Raw genomic sequence first — 19,431 nt, 5'->3', positions numbered from 1 at the left:
TCTACAAATGACCCAGTTTCGTTCCTTTTTATGGCTGAGTAATATTCCATTGTATATATGTACCACATCTTCTTTATCCATTCGTCTGTCGATGGGCATTTAGGTTGCTTCCATGACCTGGCTATTGTAAATAGTGCTTCAAAGAACATTGGGGTGCATGTGTCCTTTTGAATTATGGTTTTCTCTGGGTATATGCCTGGTAGTGGGATTGCTGGGTCATATGGTAATTCTATTTTTAGTTTTTTAAGGCACCTCCATACTGTTCTCCATACTGCCTGTATCAATTTACATTCCTATCAGCAGTGCAGGAGGGTTTCTTTTTCTCCACACCCTCTCCAGCATTTGTTGCTTGTAGACTTTCCGATGATGCCCATTCTAACTGGTGTGAGGTGATACCTCATTGTAGTTTTGATTGGCATTTCTCTAATAATTAGTGATGTTGAGCAGCTTTTCATGTGTCTCTTGGCCAACTGTATGTCTTTTTTGGAGAAATGTCTATTTAGGTCTTCTGCCCATTTTTGGATTGGGTTGTTTGTTTCTTTAATATTGAGCTGCATGAGCTGTTTACATATTTTGGAGATTAATCCTTTGTCCATTGATTCGTTTGCAAATATTTTATCCCATTTTGAGGGTTGTCTTTTCATCTTGTTTATGGTTTCCTTTGCTGTGCAAAAGCTTTGAAGTTTCATTAGGTCCCATTTTTTTATTTTTTATTATTTATTTATTTTGGGGGGGAGGTACGTGGGCCTCTCACTGTTGTGGCCTCTCCTGTTGCGGAGCACAGGTTCCAGACGTGCAGGCTCAGCGGCCATGGCTCACAGGCCCAGCTGCTCCGCGGCATGTGGGATCTTCCTGGACCGGGGCACAAACCCTTGTCCCCTGCATCGGCAGGCGGACTCTGAACCACTGCGCCACCAGGGAAGCCCCCATTTGTTTATTTTATTTCCATTACTCTAGGAGGTGGATCAAAAAAGATCTTGCTGTTATTTATGTCAAAGAGTGTTCTTCCTATGTTTTCCTCTAAGAGTTTTATAGTGTCCAGTCTTACATTTAGGTCTCTAATCCATTTTGAGTTTATTTTTGTGTATGGTGTTAGGGGGTGTTCTAATTTCATTCTTTTATATGTAGCTGTCCAGTTTTCCCAGCAACACTTATTGAAGAGACTGTCTTTGCTCCATTGTATATCCTTGCCTCCGTTGTCATAGATAAGTTGACCATAGGTGTGTGGGTTTACCTCCAGGCTTTCTATCTTGTTCCATTGATCTATGTTTCTGTTTTTGTGCCAGTACCATATTGTCTTGATTACTGTAGCTTTGTAGTACAGTCTGAATTCAGGGAGTCTGATTCCTCCAGCTCCGTTTCTATCCCGCAAGACTGCTTTGGCTATTTGGGGTCTTTTGTGTCTCCATACAAATTTTAAGATTTTTTTGTTCTAGTTCCGTAAAAAATGCCATTGGTAATTTGATAGGGATTGCACTGAATCTGTAGATTGCTTTGGGTAGTCTAGTCATTTTCACAATATTATTTTTTCCAATCCAAGAACATGGTATCTCTCTCCATCTGTTGGTATCATCTTTCATTTCTTTCATCAGTGTCTTATAGTTTTCTGCATACAGGTATTTTGTCTCACTAGGTAGGTTTATTCCTAGGTATTTTATTCTTTTTGTTGCAATGGTAAATGGGAGTGTTTCCTTAATTTCTCTTTCAGATTTTTCATCATTAGTGTATAGGAATGCAAGAGATTTCTGTGCATTAATTTTGTATCCTGCAACTTTACCAAATTCATTCATTAGCTCTAGTAGTTTTCTGGTGGCATCTTTAGGATTCTCTATGTATAGTATCATGTCATCTGCAAACAGTGACAGTTTTACTTCCTCTTTCCCAATTTGTATTCCTTTTATTTCTGTTTCTTCTCTGATTGTCGTGGCTAGGACTTCCAAATATGTTAAATAAGAGTGGTGCAAGTGGACATCCTTGTCTTGTTCCTGATCTGAGAGGAAATGCTTTCAGTTTTTCACCATTGAGGATGATGTTTGCTGTGGGTTTGTCGTATATGGCCTTTATTATGTTGAGGTAGGTTCCCTCTATGCCCACTTTCTGGAGAGTTTTTATCATAAATGGGTGTTGAATTTTGTCAAAAGCTTTTTCTGCATCTGTTGAGATGATCATATGGTTTTTATTCTTCAATTTCTTAATTTGGTGTATCACGTTGATTGATTTGTGTATATTGAAGAATCCTTGCATCCCTGTGATAAATCTCACTTGATTATGGTGTATGATCCTATTAATGTGTTGTTGGATTCTGTTTGCTAGTATTTTGTTGAGGATTTTAGCATCTATATTCATCAGTGATATTGGTCTCTTATTTTCTTTTTTTGTAGTATCTTTTTCTGGTTTTGGTATCAGAGTGATCATGGTCTCTTAGAGTGAGTTTGGGAGTGTTCCTTCCTCTGCAATATTTTGGAAGAGTTTGAGAAGGATGGGTGTTAGCTCTTCTGTAAATGTTTGATAGAATTCACCTGTGAAGCCATCTGGTCTGGACTTTTGTTCATTGGAAGATTTTTAATCACAGTTTCAATTTCATTACTTTTGATGTGTCTGTTCATATTTTCTGTTTCTTCCTTGTTCAATGTTGGGAGGTTATACCTTTCTAAAAATTTGTCCATTTCTCCAGGTTGTCCATTTTATTGGCATAGAGTTGCTTGTAGTAGTCTCTTAGGATGCTTTGTATTTCTGCGGTGTCTGTTGTAACTTCTCCTTTCTAATTTTAAATTTTATTGATTTGAGTCCTCTCTCTCTTTTTCTTGATGAGTCTGGCTAATGGTTTATCAATTTTGCTTATCTTCTCAAAGAAGCAGCTTTTAGTTTTATTGATCTTTGCTATTGTTTTCTTTGTTTCTATTTCATGTATTTCTGCTCTGATCGTTATGATTTCTTTCCTTCTGCTAACTTTGGGTTTTGCTTTTTCTTCTTTCTCTAGTTCCTTTAGGTGTAACGTTAGATTGTTTATTTGAGATATTTCTTGTGTCTTGTAGTAGGCTTGTATAGCTATTAACTTCCCTCTTAGAACTGCTTTTGCTGCATCCCATAGGTTTTGGATCATCGTGTTTTCATTGTCATTTTTCTCTATGTATTTTTTGATTTCCTCTTTGATTTCTTCAGTGATTGCTTGGTTATATAGTAACGTATTGTTTATCCTCCATGTGTTTGTGTTTTTTACGTTTTTTTCCCTGTAATTGATTTCTAATCTCATAGCGTTGTGGTCAGAAAAGATGCTTGATATGATTTCAATTTTCTTAAATTTACTGAGGCTTGATTTGTGACCCACGATGTGATCTGTCCTGGAATATGTTCCATGTACACTTGAGAAGAAAGTGTAATCTGCTGTTTTTGGATGGAATGTCCTATAAATATCAATTAAATCTATCTGGTCTATTGTGTCATTTAAAGCTTGTGTTTCCTTATTAATTTTCTGTTTGGATGATCTGTCCATTTGTGTAAGTGAGGTGTTAAAGTCCCCCACTATTATTATATTTTTATTTTTATTTTTTTTTGCCGTACACGGGCCTCTCACTGTTGTGGCCTCTCCCGTTGCGGAGCACAGGCTCCGGACGCGCAGGCTCAGCGGCCATGGTTCACAGGCCCAACCGATCCGTGGCATGTGGGATCTTCCCGGACGGGGGCACGAACCCATGTCCTCTGCATCGGCAGGCGGACTCTCAACCACTGTGCCACCAGGGAAGCCCCCCCACTATTATTGTGTCACTGTCGATTTCCTCTTTTATAGCTGTTAGCAGTTGCCTTATATATTGAGGTGCTCCTATGTTGGGTGCCTATATATTTATAATTGTTATATCTTTTTCTTTGATTGATCCGTTGATCATTATGTAGTGTCCTTCCTTTTCTCTTGTAACATTCTTTATTTTAAATTCTATTTTATCTGTTATGAGTATTGCTACTCCAGCTTTCTTTTGATTTCCATTTGCATGGAATATCTCTTTCTATCCCCTCACTTTCAGTCTGTGTGTGTCGCTAGGTCTGAAGTGGGTCTCTTCTAGACAGCATATATAGGGGTCTTGTTTTTGTATCCATTCAGCGAGCCTGTGTCTTTTGGTTGGAGCATTTAATCCATTCACGTTTAAGGTAATTATCGATATGTATGTTCCTATTACCATTTTCTTAATCGTTTGTGTTTGTTTTTGTTGGTCCTTTTCTTCTCTTGTGTTTCCCACTTAGAGAAGGTCCTTTAGCATTTGCTGTAGAGCTGGTTTCATGCTGCTGAATTCTCTTAGCTTTAGCTTGTCTGTAGAGCTTTTGATTTCTCCATCGAATCTGAATGACATCCTTGCCAGGTAGAGTAATCTTGGTTGTATGTCCTTCTCTTTCATCACTTTAAGTATATCATGCCATTCCCTTCTAGCTTGTAGAGTTTCTGCTGAGAAATCAATTGTTAACCTTATGGGAGTTTCCTTTTATGTTATTTGTCGTTTTTCCCTTGCTGCTTTCAATAATTTTTCTTTGTCTTTAGTTTTTGCCAATTTGATTACTATGTGTCTCGGCGTGTTTCTCCTTGGTTTATTCTGTATGGGACTCGTTGCACTTCCTGGACTTGGGTGGCTATTTCCTTCCCCATGTTTGGGAAGTTTTCGACTATAATCTCTTCAAAGATTTTCTCGGGTCCTCTCTCTCTCTCTTCTCCTTCTGCGACCCCTATAATGAGAATGTTGTTGAGTTTAATGTTGTCCCAGAGGTCTCTTAGGCTGTCTTCATTTCTTTTCATTCTTTTTTCTTTATTCTGTTCTGCAGCAGTGAATTCCACCATTCTGTCTTCCAGGTCACTTATCCGTTCTTCTGCCTCAGTTATTCTGCTATTGATTCCTTCTAGTGTAGTTTTCATTTCAATTATTGTATTGTTCATCTCTGTTTGTTTGTTCTTTAATTCTTCTAGGTCTTTGTTAAACATTTCTTTCATCTTCTCGATCTTTGCCTCCATTGTTTTTCCGAGGTCCTGGGTCATCTTCACTATCATTATTCTTAATTCTTTTTCTGGAAGGTTGCCTATCTCCACTTCATTTAGTTGTTTTTCTGGGTTTTTTTTTCTTGTTCCTTCTTCTGGTACATAGCCCTCTGCCTTTTCATTTTGTGTATCTTTCTATGAATGTGGTTTTTGTTTGACAGGCTGCAGGATTGTAGTTCTTCTTGCTTCTGTTGTCTGCCCTCTGGTAGATGAGGTTATCTAAGAGGCTTGTGCAGGTTTCCTGATGGGAGAGACTGGTGGTGGGTAGAGTTGGCTGTTGCTCTGGTGGGAAGAGTTCAGTAAAACTTTATTCTGCTTGCCTGCTGATGGGTGGGGCTCGGTCCCCTCGCTGTTGGTTGTTTGGTCTGAGGTGACCCAACACTGGAGCCTTCCCTGGGCTGTTTTGTGGGGCTAATGGCAGATTCTGGGAGGGCTCACGCCAAGGAGTACTTCCCAGAACTTCTGCTGCCAGTGTCCTGTCGTCACAGTGAGACACAGCCACCCCCCGTCTCTGCAGGAGAACCCCCAACACTAGCAGTTAGGTCTGGTTCAGTCACTATGGGGTCACTGCTCCTTTCCCTGAGTCCTGATGCGTACAATACTTTGTGTGTGCCCTCCAGGAGTGGAGTCTCTGTTTACCCCAGTCCTGTCGAAGTCCTGAAATCAAATCCCACTAGCCTTCAAAGTCTGATTCTCTAGGAATTTCTCCTCCCATTGCCAGAACCTCCCACAGGTTCTGAAGCCTGACGTGGGGCTCAGAACTTTTACTCCAGTGGGTGGTCAGTCACTCTTCTTAATCACACTCCCAACAATGTGTACAAAACTCTGTGCTAGGCACTATGAGATCATAATGATGAATAAAACATAATCTTTTCCCTTAAGGCATGTATAAATAAGTTAATTGTAGGAGACAGATAGCTTTCTGTGGTGTAATGGAGAATGAAATAAGTACCTTGTCTACTGTTGTTTTTCTGTTTCTAACAGATTTGTAAATACCTTGGTACCCCCTTCTCTGTCCTTTACTTGGGACTACAGATTACGCAGAGAGAAATAAAGGGAGGTAACATAGATCTTCCTAGGCTCCAGCTAAATTCTATCACATCTAACCTTGACCCTTACTGTCCATTCTCATTCAGAAAGAGAGTGTTCTTTTGGAGACAGATAGTCGTTAAACTGATAAAGTATAAGCATAATTCGAAAGTTGAGTTGGTAGGAAGAAGTTAGAGATGAAAGCAAGTTGCAGCTCTTAGATTTTAGTGTTCCTTTGCACATATTACATGGTGCCTTGATGTGTTTGTAGAATTTTCCAGTTGAGAATCTTAAGGTTGTGGTTGAGTGGCAAACTTCAATTCTCAAGTCAGAACAGAGATGCAGAGAAATGAGGTGTTTTATCCAAGACTGCTCAAGACGTATTTGCATAACTGAATACTATCACTTGCTACTTCTCTCTTGGATTATTATTGCAGTGTGTTAATTGGTCTGCCTATCTCTTTTTCTGTCTAGGTACCTACATAATTTTCCTAAAGTATATCTCTGATCTCATCCTCTGATTAGAAGCATTGCATGGCACCATCTTTTTTATGGAATAAATCTACTAGAGTATCATCACTATGAGGGCAGAGAACTTAGCTGTTCTGTTCACACTTGTGTCCTTTGCATCTAGGATGGTACGTGGCACAGAGTAGTTACACCAATCAGTATTTGTTGAATGATTCAGTCCAAGTTCCTGATAGGATATTCAAAGTTCGCTTTCATATGCTTCCAACCTACGCCTGCTACCTGTCTCTTTGGTGCTGGCTGCTGGTCTATCCCTGTCACCCTCTGTTTATTCTAGCTGTGGATGCCCTTCTCTTTCATCTCTTCCTTTCTAAACTTTACTCTTCTTTCATGTCTGAGCTCTCAAGTTTTCTCTCTTTTCTGAGATTTTTGTGTCACTTGATTTTTAGATACCAATTGATTCTACACACAGGTTTGAGCCTCAATCAATTCTATCTTCTTTTGTAATACATATGGTCTTAACTTCTTAATTGGAACTTTAATCATTTATTGCTTTGCAGTGTTACTTAAATTTTTGTATGTTCATGTCTGAGCTCCTTAGTTATATTAGGAAGCTCCCTGAAAACAGAGCTATTTTTATGTATCCTTTAGAGCTGCTTATATAGAATAGTATCCATATTGAATAGTGTCTTAGATTAAGTGTCCAGTATATATTTGTAGAATGATTGTATCACTTTTTCTAGTCATGCAATTTATGAAATGCATATTTAATTAAGTGCCTACCTGAGCTCTTACAATACCTAAAGGGAAAACATTCTAACATTCTTTATAAAAAGTGAAAAGATACTTGGAAACTAAACTTTGGTCTCTCCCCCATCCCTTTCCTTCTCCTTTAAAATTGATTTGTTCATAATTTGAAAACTCCATACCTTTAATTTAATATGGTATATGAACTTCTGTGAGACATCATCAATCAGGATTTTATACAAAGAGCTGTGATCATCAAGGTGGGAATTTAACATTAGTGCTCTGTATATACTATTACTCTAATGCCTTATTTAGAAGTTTAATAATATTGGATGATATTCTATTTTATGATTTTTAACTTATCAAAGGAGAGCATTGTAGAGAAATGGGATCTTGAGTTTAATGGAGTACTAACAGCTCACTGTTTGATTAAATTCAAATAAACAATTTGAAATACAATCTTGGCTATATGAGAGGTTGCTCAAAGGATACTCTCTTGTGTTTTTTTTTTTTCTTTTTTTTTTTTTGTTTCTTTTCTTGCAGTACGCGGGCCTCTCACCGCTGTGGCCTCTCCCGTTGCGGAGCACAGCTCCGGACGCGCAGGCCCAGCGGCCATGGCTCACGGGCCCAGCCGCTTCGCGGCATGTGGGATCCTCCCGGACCGGGGCTCGAACCGGTGTCCCCTGCATCGGCAGGCGGACTCCCAACCACTGCGCCACCAGGGAAGCCCCCTCTCTTGTGTTTTTTAAAGACAAAAATTATTTCTTTGGTTCATATTATTGTATGTCCTTTGTCTATCTTGAATGTGTTCATTGAGCTAATTCCACTTAACTTCCAAGTACATACATGTTGATATGTTGTTAGTGTTTTAATTTTACACTTTTAAAAACTTTGTATTAGTGCTCGCTTCGGCAGCACATATACTAAAATTGGAACGATACAGAGAAGATTAGCATGGCCCCTGCGCAAGGATGACACACAAATTCGTGAAATGTTCCATATTTTTGTCTGTCATACAGAGTGAAGTAAGTCAGAAACAGAAAAACAACTACCGTATGCTAACACATATTTATGGAATCTAAAAAAAAATGGTTCTGAAGAACCTAGGGGCAGGACAGGCATAAAGACGCAGACATAGAGAATGGACTTGAGGACACAGGGAGGGGGAAGGGTAAGTGGGGGCGAAGTGAGAGAGTGGCATGGACATATATACACTACCAAATGTAAAATAGATAGCTAGTGGGAAGCAGCCGCATAGCACAGGGAGATCAGCTTGGTGCTTTGTGACCACCTAGAGGGGTGGGATATGGAGGGTGGGAGGGAGACATAAGAGGGAGGGGATATGAGGATATATGTATACATATAGCTGATTCACTTTGTTATACAGGAGAAACTAACACAACATTGTGAAGCAATTATACTACAATAAAGATGTTAAAAAAAACAACTTTGTATTAAAAAAATTTTTTATTCCGAGCTTAATTCTTTAACATCCTAAATCTTGATTTCTTTTTGGAAGCTTCTAGTTTTATCATTTCTGTTTTTCATCAGTTTGTTTAGCCAGTAACTTTATTTCTCAGATAATTTATAATTTTAGTAGAGCTAGAAGTCCTAGGCAAAGTTTTAGTCTTAAAAGAAAACAACTTTAATTACTGCAGTTAGAGTGTTTTCCTTTATTGAGTATAAGAATTAAAGTAGGCATTTAATTGACTTTCTAAGACTTAAGGACATTTTCCAAACATTTGAGTCTATGTAAAAACATAACAGCTGTAGTTTAAAGGTTTTAACTGTCTTCCAATACAACTAAAATAATTTAATATAGAGGATATTAAAAGTTAGGTATTTCTTTTGTTTTTCTAAGTATAACTGATTTTTTTTAAAAGATTATTTATTTGGCTACGTTGGGTCTTCATTGCTCTGCATGGGCTTTCTCTAGTTGCCACAAGCAGGGGCTACTCTTCGTTGTGGTGCGGGGGCTTCTCATTGTGGTGGCTTATCTCGTTGTGGAGCACAGGCTCAGTACTGCGGGTTTCAGTAGCTGTGGCATGTGGGCTCAGTAGTTGTGGCTCGTGGCCTCCAGAGTGCAGGCTCAGTAGTTGTGGTGCACGGGCTTAGTTGCTCCGCGGTATGTGGGAGCTTCCTGGCCCAGGGCTTGAACCCGTGTCCCCTGCATTGGCAGGCAGATTCTTAATCACTGCACCACCAGGAAAGCCCTCTTACTTGTTTTGATTCTCTTGATGTTGATTCAGTCTCTGCTGGGAAGTGTCTTATTAAAAATAAAACATTAAATCAAATGATAGCTTTTTAATCCCTAATACTATTTTGATTGTTATAGGAGAGAAAAATAAATATATGTGGGTAGAAGGAGAACAACTGTTCTCGTTCTTACCATTAACGGTTTGAAAACCTAAACTTCTTTTAAAAGTTGATCATAAATGTTTGGGTTTTGAAGTCCCTTTTAAGATCAAGGACCTTATTTAGTATCTCAGAGTTTGTATTGTTTTACTGGCAAAAGTATGTAGTTGTTGAAATTGGTCTAGTTTATTTAAATCATCTTGAAATACTTGAAAGACTGTAAATTATAAACAGCTGTACCTTATCGAGTACTTACTTTGTTCCAGGTATTGTAGTGAGTACATTTCAAACATTTTTCATTTAATATGTTAAATAACTTTATGAGGTAGGTTATATTATTCCTGTTTTATAGTTGAAGAAATTGAGGTTTGTAAGGGTTAAATAACTTTCCCAGAACCACACGGCTAGGTAAGTGGAAAGGGTAGGACTCAGATATGTCTGATTCCAATGCACATGTTTTTATTTCCAGTGGAACTTTGCTTCCTAATGCAGTTGTCAAAATTATTTTGCTCCCTTACTTATTGTAATACTAAAAGCTGTTCAATACTCAGAATTCTTTCTTCCAAGCCTTTTTCAATGGGAAGTCTCACACTTTGCTTAATGCTTTGACTGTTGTTTGGAAGTGTAATGGTAGAAGTGCTTCTCTGTTAGTCGTATTGGTATTTCAAGTAAAAGAAATATTTGAATACTTGCAGCTTTGATTGCTTTTCCACTGCATATAAATTGTACTTGTATGTTGAGTATAATTTAATGCCTTTTATCTGCTAGTGAATGTGCTAAAGACTTGTTGGGTTTCTATATTTTCCAGCTGGAATTGGCCAGTCATAGCTTAAATCCTGTGGTAAGTATGCTCTCTTAGGAAAGTAATTCCTAAACACTTGTACTTTGTACCTCTCTTAGGGGACATCTGAAGTACAGACAGCCTCCTAAGATTTTGCTTTGAGGTTTAATGAAGACTTAATATGTGCTGTGACCGGACAGGAGACATTTCAGTTTCATGGCATTTCCAGATGTGTCCCGTAAAATTGAGTGTTCATGAATTTAATTAAAAGTTCCTAGGAACTTACAACTTAAGGTAGTTTTTATAAGCATCATGACTCAAAGGATCTTTAGTGTATATATTTGAGGGAGGGACAGTTTTGACTTGAACTGGAATAAAGTGATGCTTATAGTTACGATAACCAAAGTGCAGTATTTTAAAGCAATACTGAAAATGTTATAATGTGAAAAGTTTTTTTTTTTAATGCTCCTAGTTCAAAGTTACTGCAGTTGGTTTCATTTCTTAGACTATATTGTAATGAATCTCTCTTCTGTTTTTCTTTGTGATCTTTAGCTTAGTTTACTGGGTTGTCCAATGACTTGAGACTGGCCTGCTCTACAGCCTTAGAAATGACAGTTCTCTGTTCAACAATAGACCTCTCCTTTCACTTTTCTCTTCCCATCTTTGGGAATCATGCTTTGAAGAAGTAAACATTTTATAGAAATAGCAAGATGCAGTAGAAAGTACCCCAGAATTTCAAGTCAGAAGATATGAGTTTAAGTACCAAATGTATTTCAACTGTGTGATTATGGACCAGTCAATTCTCCTTCCTCAGCCTCAATATCCTTATCTGTAGAAAGGGCATAAAAGTTCTTGCCTCATAAGCTTTAATTTTATTATTACTAATAATAGTAATATTATTACTAATACTGTAGTAGATGAATAATAGTAAACACATATTGCTCAATTACTAACTTATAGAGATTTTTACAGTTAACAAAGCACTCATATATAATAATTTTATAGGAAGATCTATCTATCTATGAAAGGACTTTGTAAATTCTGAAGCACTATGTGAGTATTAGTTGATATTTTCATAACCAACTGAAGTGGCTGTTTTCAGCTTTAGTTATTAGAATGATGAATCAGAGTTGTTTAAATTTAGGTGACATTTCTGTTTAGCTAAAATAAACGTTTTGGAATGTTTTCTGACTAGTGTTAAGATTTATTTTTAAGTTAAATTGCAATAACATCTGATTTCTATATTACTCTTCTCATTGTTTAAAGAAATAGAGACTCGCTGAAAATCATGAGCGGTCAGGAGTACTTGGGGGCTAGTGTCATTTCTAGGAACTACAGTAGTGTTACTGTTCCACTAAGAGTAAGTTTATCATTTATTGCTAAATCAGTGTGATTATTTAAAAATAAATATTTAGCACTTTATGTTCACAAAGTACCCTGCAGTTGTTAATTAGCCTGCATCAGTGTTTATCTCTATAAAAGTCTGAGCTAGTGCCTGTATTGGTCAGCTTTGTACAGGATTTCCAAACACCATTGTGATGACTCAGTCTAACTCTGGGGTCAGTTGATATTTGTCTGTATACTGCAGGGCATTGTCAAAGCTTATTCCATTGTTCAGTCACACCATCATTTTCCCAGAGAAATTATTCTGAAAAAAAAAAAACTGAAGAAAAAAATTATAAAACCTTTTCTGTGCGTTTGTTTCAGAACCTCACAGTTTCTAGGACCTAGAAGTTCTTTCTAAAGTATAACCTAAATATTTCCCTTCAGAAGTTAAATAGCTAATAGTTTTAAGGTAACTACCGATTAAGGCATTTTGTAATGAAATAGTCTTTGCCTTCAAGACTCTTATATATTCTACTAAGTGGATGTAAGACACATATTTAAGAAAATGTCAGTGTTGGTATGAGGTAGTAGATAATGAGTACTAACCAAGTGGTTGTGGCATGTACTGCTAGTTGCCTACCCAGTACTCACTTTCATCCTCCCATTGTTAATGGACCCTGATTATGTTTTGGTGGCAGTGTGTCCACCTTAGCTAAGTTCATGGCAATCATGTTCCCTGATTTCCCAGGTTCTTTGCAGCTGAAGATGGTCATGTGACCCAGTTCTGGCCAATCGTATCTGTTTTAGTTCTCTATTGCTGCTTAATAAATTATTCCAAAATGTAGTGACTTAAAACAACAAATATCATTTATTATTTCTCCTGTGGGTCAAGAATTCATATAAAACCAGTGGTGACCACTTGTCTCTGTTCCACAATTTCTGAGGCTGCAGCTAGAAGACTCAAGACTGGGGACTGGGATTGTATTGATGTGAAAAGACTCCTTCCTGTTGTTTGGAAGTTAATGCTTGTGTTTGCTGCAAGCCCAGCTGGAATATTCACATGTGGTCTCATCGTGGTTTCTGGGTTCTAAGAGTTTCCTGAGAGAGAGCCCCCCAGATGGAAGCTGTATTCTTTTTATGATGGTGCCTCAGAAGTCACATATTATCACTTCTGCTGTACTCTGTTGGTCAAAACTATCACAAGTCCCCCTTTCAGATTCGAAGGGAGAGAATATGACCTCTCAGTTGGAGAAGTACCTATCACATTGTAAAAAGAACACGTGGGCTGGGATAAATATGATGGTGTGGCCACCTTTGGAAAATACAGTTTGCCACCACATTTAAGTGAAGACTTATTAGTAGGGAATGGGAAGCTTCTCAGGAAGCTTTTACTTTCCAGATAAAAGGGAAGTGATATTTCTGGCATGGTCCTTTGTTGCTTGTCCCTTCTTCCTGTCTTGAAGGAGCAGCAATCATCTGTGCTCATGATGTGATAAACCAATACACTAAGGATGTTGACGTCATTGGATGTCAGCCCTGGACTGTCTGCTTTCAGACGTTTTCTTATATGAGACAAATAAATACCTATTCACTTAAAGTGCTGTAGAGAGGTTTTCAGTTTTTTAATAGCCAGTCATAATCCCGAGATCTTAATGGTTGTCAATATTGAGTGTGCATAGAAATCACCTGGAGGGCTTGTTAGGGCTGACTTAAAGGGAGAGATGGAACTTGGGCTAGACAGGTAAAATTTGGACAGTTAGGATTAGGGAAGCAATTCAGGTATTACAAATGGAATGAGCAAATACATAAAAGCAAAAAAAGTGTAAATTTTCTTTTAAACTTCCGTTAAGTTAATCAGCTTACTCAGAGCAGCAGTTTTTACTGAGGGTAGGAAATTAGGTTAAATGGGAAATAATAACTAGATTAAGGAGGCCCTTGGAGGCCAGAGAGACATTTCTTTTTCATTTTGTAGGTAGTTAGATGCCCAGAACTTATTCATCAAAGGCTTGTACTCTTTGACCAACATTTGCTCATTTCCCCCACCCCAGCCCCTGTTAATCACCATTCTACTCTCTGTTTCTCTGAGTTTGACTTTTTTTTTTTTTTTAAAGATTCCGCATATAAGTGAGGTCATACAGTATTTGTTTTTTTGTATCTGCCTTTTTCACTTAGCATAAGGTCCTCCAGGTTAATCCATGTTATTGCATATGACAGAATTTCCCTCTTTCTTATGACTGAACAATATTCATTCATTGGTTGACACTTAGGTTGTTTCTGTACCTTGGCTATTGTGAAAAATAATACCCTTAAAATTTTTATCTTTCACTAGATTTGTGTAGTGCAGAATTATGTAGTGACTTGAATTAGGTACCAATTAGAATTCAAGTTGAATAGCATTGATCCACATCTGGAGATAGCTTTGTATAATAATTTATATTGTACATCATAGGTCTGATTTTGAATTAATAGTTCTCCCTTTATAACGTTAGTGCCGAATACAAGATAGAATCCTTTATAAAATAGTGAGCCCAACCTGTAAAATGATCACATTCCTTTAGTATTAGTAGTTTTAAAAAGAAGTCTCTCCTGTTAGTATATTATGACTGAGATGTTTGCCAAGTTTTTCTTAGGAGCAACTGTTGTGCAAGCTTTGAGCCCATATAGTTGACTCTAGCCTTTGCTTTCTGTTTACTAGCAGAGAGTGTTTTTTCTAGAGAATATTAAATTTCCTGAGTCTAGAAGTTCTTCGAGGTAGAGCAACATTGACGGTCAGATCACACAGCCCACATTTTTGGTATTGCTTTCAGAGACCTCTGACGCAGTTTTTGTGACCCTGATTTTTGTTTAAACTAAATAGTAGTTGTTTGGCATTTGTGACAAATCTTGTGGCTAAGTCTTTTTTAGACAGTTTTCTCCACAAATTGTTAGTCTGTGTTATTAAAGGGAAGTGTTTTTTTTTTTTAAACAGTTTTATTGAGTTATAATTTACATACCATATAATTCACCCTAGGAGGAAGCCTTGCTTCCATGGAAAGATTGATAGATTTGAGACCAAAGCTCACATTTATCTATCCATTCATTTATTTATTTATATATCCCACATTATGAATTTATTTTCTATGTTACTGCTAGGCTACTATATATTCTATTGCCATTATTATTCTTATTATGCTATAATCTTATGCATTCTGTAGTAATAAACTTCTTTGTCATTTTAGATAAGTATTTTGAAATTATTTTTATAGTTATACTGTAATATGAATTCTAATAGATGAAAGAGCTTTGAAAGCCATCCTACAAAAGATAGTAAAGATTTTGATGATTTCCCGGTCTAATGAGATTTCTAACAGCTGGAAAAGTTGATGCACTGGATTCAGAACCAAATGATAACATTGATGGGATGAGGGAGGAAAATATTTATTTATATTGGATGTTGTTTATAGCCTACTAAGCATCTGTTCCTCTTTCTTCCTTCCTAACGGACCCATGATTTTTTCAGGATTCCTCTACTTCCATGTAACCAATAAGCATCAGGAAAGCTGATTTCACCTCAGTTCAGGGGTGGGCCTGGTTGGTCCAAAGGTTACTTTGCCGCTTGGTGGTTCAGGGATGAGCACATGACCTAATCCTTGCAAATAGGATGCAAGGAAATTTTTTTAAGCTTTGGGGCTGTTCTTCCTTGCTCTTAAGAGAGATCCATGGGAAGCCACTCTGTATCTTCTGTGGAACATGACCAAGGAAACATGTAGCCCTGATTACTGTTATCATCCATACAGTACCCAAGAAGGTGGAGCCAACCTTAAGATGAAGCTGACATTTTGGAGATAGATAAGCTATGGGTTCTTTTTTTTTTTTTTTTTTTTTAATATTTATTTGGTTGTGTTGGGTCTTAGTTGCAGCAGGCAGGCTCCTTAGTTGCAGCTCGTAGGCTCCTTAGTTGTGGCATGTGAACTCTCAGTTGCGGCATGCATGTGGGATCTAGTTCCCTGACCAGGGATGGAACCCAGGCCCCCTGCATTGGGAGTGCAGAGTCTTAACCACTGTGCCACCTGGGAAGTCCCAAGCTATGGGTTCTTGATGACATTATTGAACAGTCTTATCTCTGGGTTTCCAGATATGTTAATCTATGTATTTCTTTATGGTTTAAATCCCTGGTATGGAAACTGTGGTCCATGGACTGGCATCATCAGCATCACCTGTGAGCTTGTTGGAAATGAAGAATTTCAGGCCCTACCCTAGTCCTACTGAATCAGAATACACACAAAAGCTGGAGAAGTGTTATTTTAAGCCACTTTGAGTTTTTGTTTACTTACCAATGAAAGCATCCTACTATGACATTGTAGAGTTTTTTCTCGAAGGAGCTACAGCCTCCTCCAAGCATGCCATGTAGAAATAATGGGGTTGGGGGAGGCATCATTTCTGATTGTAAAAGAAACAGCATTTACTGAATCATGATACAGAGTTTAAAAAATTCTCATCACACTTTGACTGATGTATGGGTTTTTTGGGTTGTTTTCATAGTTATTTTTAGATGAAACCTAAAACTGAAGTCCTTACTACTTGTGGTCACAAAGACCCTAATGTTATTTTTGGCGAGTCAGGAGATGTGCGCTTAGCTGTGCTGGCTGAAAGCCAGCTCGGAGAGTTGCATCTTACCTCCCCTGGGATTACCCCTTCCCATTCTCTCCTCAGTCCCATTCCTATTTCAACTAGTTAGAGTTTTGTACTGCATTTCTATTCCAGAACCATTAACCCATTAACCTCTGGGGAGTTCTTCTTGCAAACTGCTGCTTTTTAGACCAGATGTATGTTTCAGTTACATGAATAGAGAAAATAATTTTGTCCCCCTGCTGTAAATTGTAAATTATTGGTATATATGAGGGTTAAAGATAGCATGAGTAAATTAAATCCACTAGCAATTTAGGAATTTTATTTTAGAATTTTTTTTCTTCCACTTTTTGTGCAGAATGACATGCAGCATTCCAAAAAAGCAAAACAGATTATAAAATTATACTTCTTCTTTGTCCATTTTTCTAGAGGCCTTAATGAGCCTGTGGCAGGATAAATTGGATAATTCAATTCACAAATTAGTTGATCATTTATGTAATTAATTGAGGATGAATGGTATCTGGTATGCTTTACAGTGAGAACTAGCAAAGGTCTGTATTTAATCAGAAAGTTGCTAGCTCTAAAAGGAGTACTTTTAATCGTAATACCACTATGCCAATTGATTTTATTATTGTTCTTGGCTGAGTTTTTACTGTGTTAGGCATTATGTTAGTTACTATGAAAATTTCTCTCTGATCCTTAGAGTTACTCTAAAAGGTAGACCATTTTATCCACATTTTAGACATGATAAAATTGAGGCTAGAGGGAGTAAGTAACACTCCCAAGATCATATAGTTAGAGCCCAGGACTGGTGCACCCAAGCTCATTCGGGTCCTCAAGGAGTTTGATTTCTACTGAGTGGGAGACTGACATGTAAACAGTACACTGTAATACAATGAGAGATAAAGTAACATTTTTAAATGAAGAAAAATTTAAAGATAGAGATACAAATGTAGAGGAAGAGGGGATTAATTCTAATCCGGAAGAGCATGAAAAAGGTAATTCATCTTCCTTCCTATTTCTTTAGTTCCTTGATAAGCTTCTCCTGACTTCTCTCATTCTCTTAATGGTATCACCAGTTTTTTTCAGTAATCAAGACTCAGAACCTTTGATATGTTGATTTTCTTCATATTCTCACATTTTATCAATCTGTAAAGTCTTTTAGTTTTTTTTTGTTTGTTCATCTTTTTTTTTTAATATTACCAGCTAAAGACTTCTATTTTATAAGTATTTTTTAAAGAAATGATTTATTGGTTCTATTGGAAGCATTCCTTTTTACGATTTTTTTTTAACATCTTTATTGGAGTATAATTGCTTTACAGTGGTGTGTTAGTTTCTGCGTTATAACAAAGTGAATCAGTTATACATATACACATTCCCATTTCTCTTCCCTCCTGCGTCTCCCTCCCTCCCACCCTCCCTATCCCACCCCTCTAGGTGGTCCTGTTCATTCCCACTTCTATAAAGCCTAGTTTTATCTATCACTGTATCATGTAGGCCAGTAGTTATCAACCTTTGGTGCACCTAAGATTCATCTAATGGTGCTTTGTCAATGTACAAATAGATTTGATTCATTAATTTTTGGTCACAGGTGATTCTGACACACCTCAAAGTTGAGAACCAATTACCTAGGGCAGTGGTCCTCAAAATTTGATCTGGGACTCCCCAGGGTAGGGTGGGTGTCCCTGGAAATCTCTCAGGAGTATGCAAAGTCATAACTATCAATATTTTCATCGTTGTACTAAGATGTTATTTGCTTTTTTCATTGTCACTGATGGTGAAAAAACAATGACGGGTAAATTTGTAGTGCTTTACTCAAATTAAGACAGTACTGCCAAACTATATTAGTAATCATTGCATTCTTCACTGCTACACACTTGTGAAAGAAATCTAGTTTTGCTTAAGAATGTCCTTAATGAATCAGTGAAAATTATTAATTTCATTAAATCTTACCACTTGAGTACATGTTGTATTATTACTCTATTTGACAATGCATGTGTGCATTCTGAAGTACAATGGTCTCGAGGAGGAGCACTTTTGCAGTTGTTTGAGAGCTAAACTATTTTTTTTCATGGAACACCATTAAAAAAAAAAAAGACTGATAGACAAACTGTGGTTATTCAAGACTTTGATATCTGGCAGAAGTTTTCCCAAAAATGAACAAACAGAATTTTATTATCTCTAGTGGTGAAATTTAAGCTTCCAAGCAAAAATGAAAATGTGGAAAAAACTTCCCAATACTTGAAGACTTTTCTGATGAGATTGATGGTGTTTGAAATGTGTTGACATTGGAAAGATAAACAATATATTCCACATGACCAATGCAACAGAGCCCCAAAAGTTCACTGACAGTAGTTCAAGTAGCAACTAACCTTTTCTCTACATCCTCACCAACATTTGCAATTTTTTTTTAACATCTTTACAACATTTGTTATTTGTGTTCTTTTTGATGATAGCCGTTCTTACAGGTGTGAAGTGATATCTCATTGTGGTTTTGATTTGCCTTTAAAAAATGACCACTTGTTGAGCTTTGGTGTACTATCAAGGAAGAATATCTATAGTTATCTGTAAAAGCTATTGAAACACTTCTTTTTCCAACTACATATCTGAGGCCAGATTATCTTCAGATACATTAACCAAAACTATGCATTGTAACAGATTGCAGAAGTAGATGTGAGAGTCTAGCCATCTTTGATTGTGATTTACAGACATATAAAACAGTGCCACTCTTCACAAATTTTTTTGGAAAATACATTTATTGTTCATAAAAAATGTGGTAAGTTAAAATGCAATGAGTTTATTATTATTGTCTTAAAATAAATGAGTAGATAGCCACTTAGTTTTAATTTCTAATATGGTAGATATCAATATCTAACATGGTAAATATCAACATATAAAAAAGCTCCTTGGGAACTGCATTAATTTTTAAGCGTGTAACAGAGTCTGTAGTGGGTTGAGTGGTCCCCAAAAAGATATGTTCAAGTTGTAATCCCTGGTCCTTTATTTGGAGACAGGATCTCAGCAGTTGTATTCAAGTTAAAATGAGGATATGGTGGATTAGGGTGGGCTCTAAATCCAATTACTGGTGTCTTTATAAGAG

General features: G+C 37.1%; 1 protein-coding gene and 1 non-coding gene across 6 annotated transcripts in view; both read left to right on the top strand.

Moving 5' to 3' along the window:
* The window catches only part of RAD51B (RAD51 paralog B), a 692,465-nt gene that overhangs the window by 68,410 nt on the left and 604,624 nt on the right, over positions 1-19,431 (top strand). The gene's annotated exons all lie outside the window — the stretch shown is intronic.
* Positions 8,161-8,267, top strand: LOC137207960 (U6 spliceosomal RNA). The gene has a single exon (XR_010935407.1). It is a non-coding gene; the product is annotated as a U6 spliceosomal RNA (small nuclear RNA).

Source organism: Pseudorca crassidens, chromosome 1 (genome assembly GCF_039906515.1).
Source record: "Pseudorca crassidens isolate mPseCra1 chromosome 1, mPseCra1.hap1, whole genome shotgun sequence".
Taxonomy (NCBI): domain Eukaryota; kingdom Metazoa; phylum Chordata; class Mammalia; order Artiodactyla; family Delphinidae; genus Pseudorca; species Pseudorca crassidens.
This window is presented reverse-complemented; position numbering and strand designations above follow the sequence as displayed.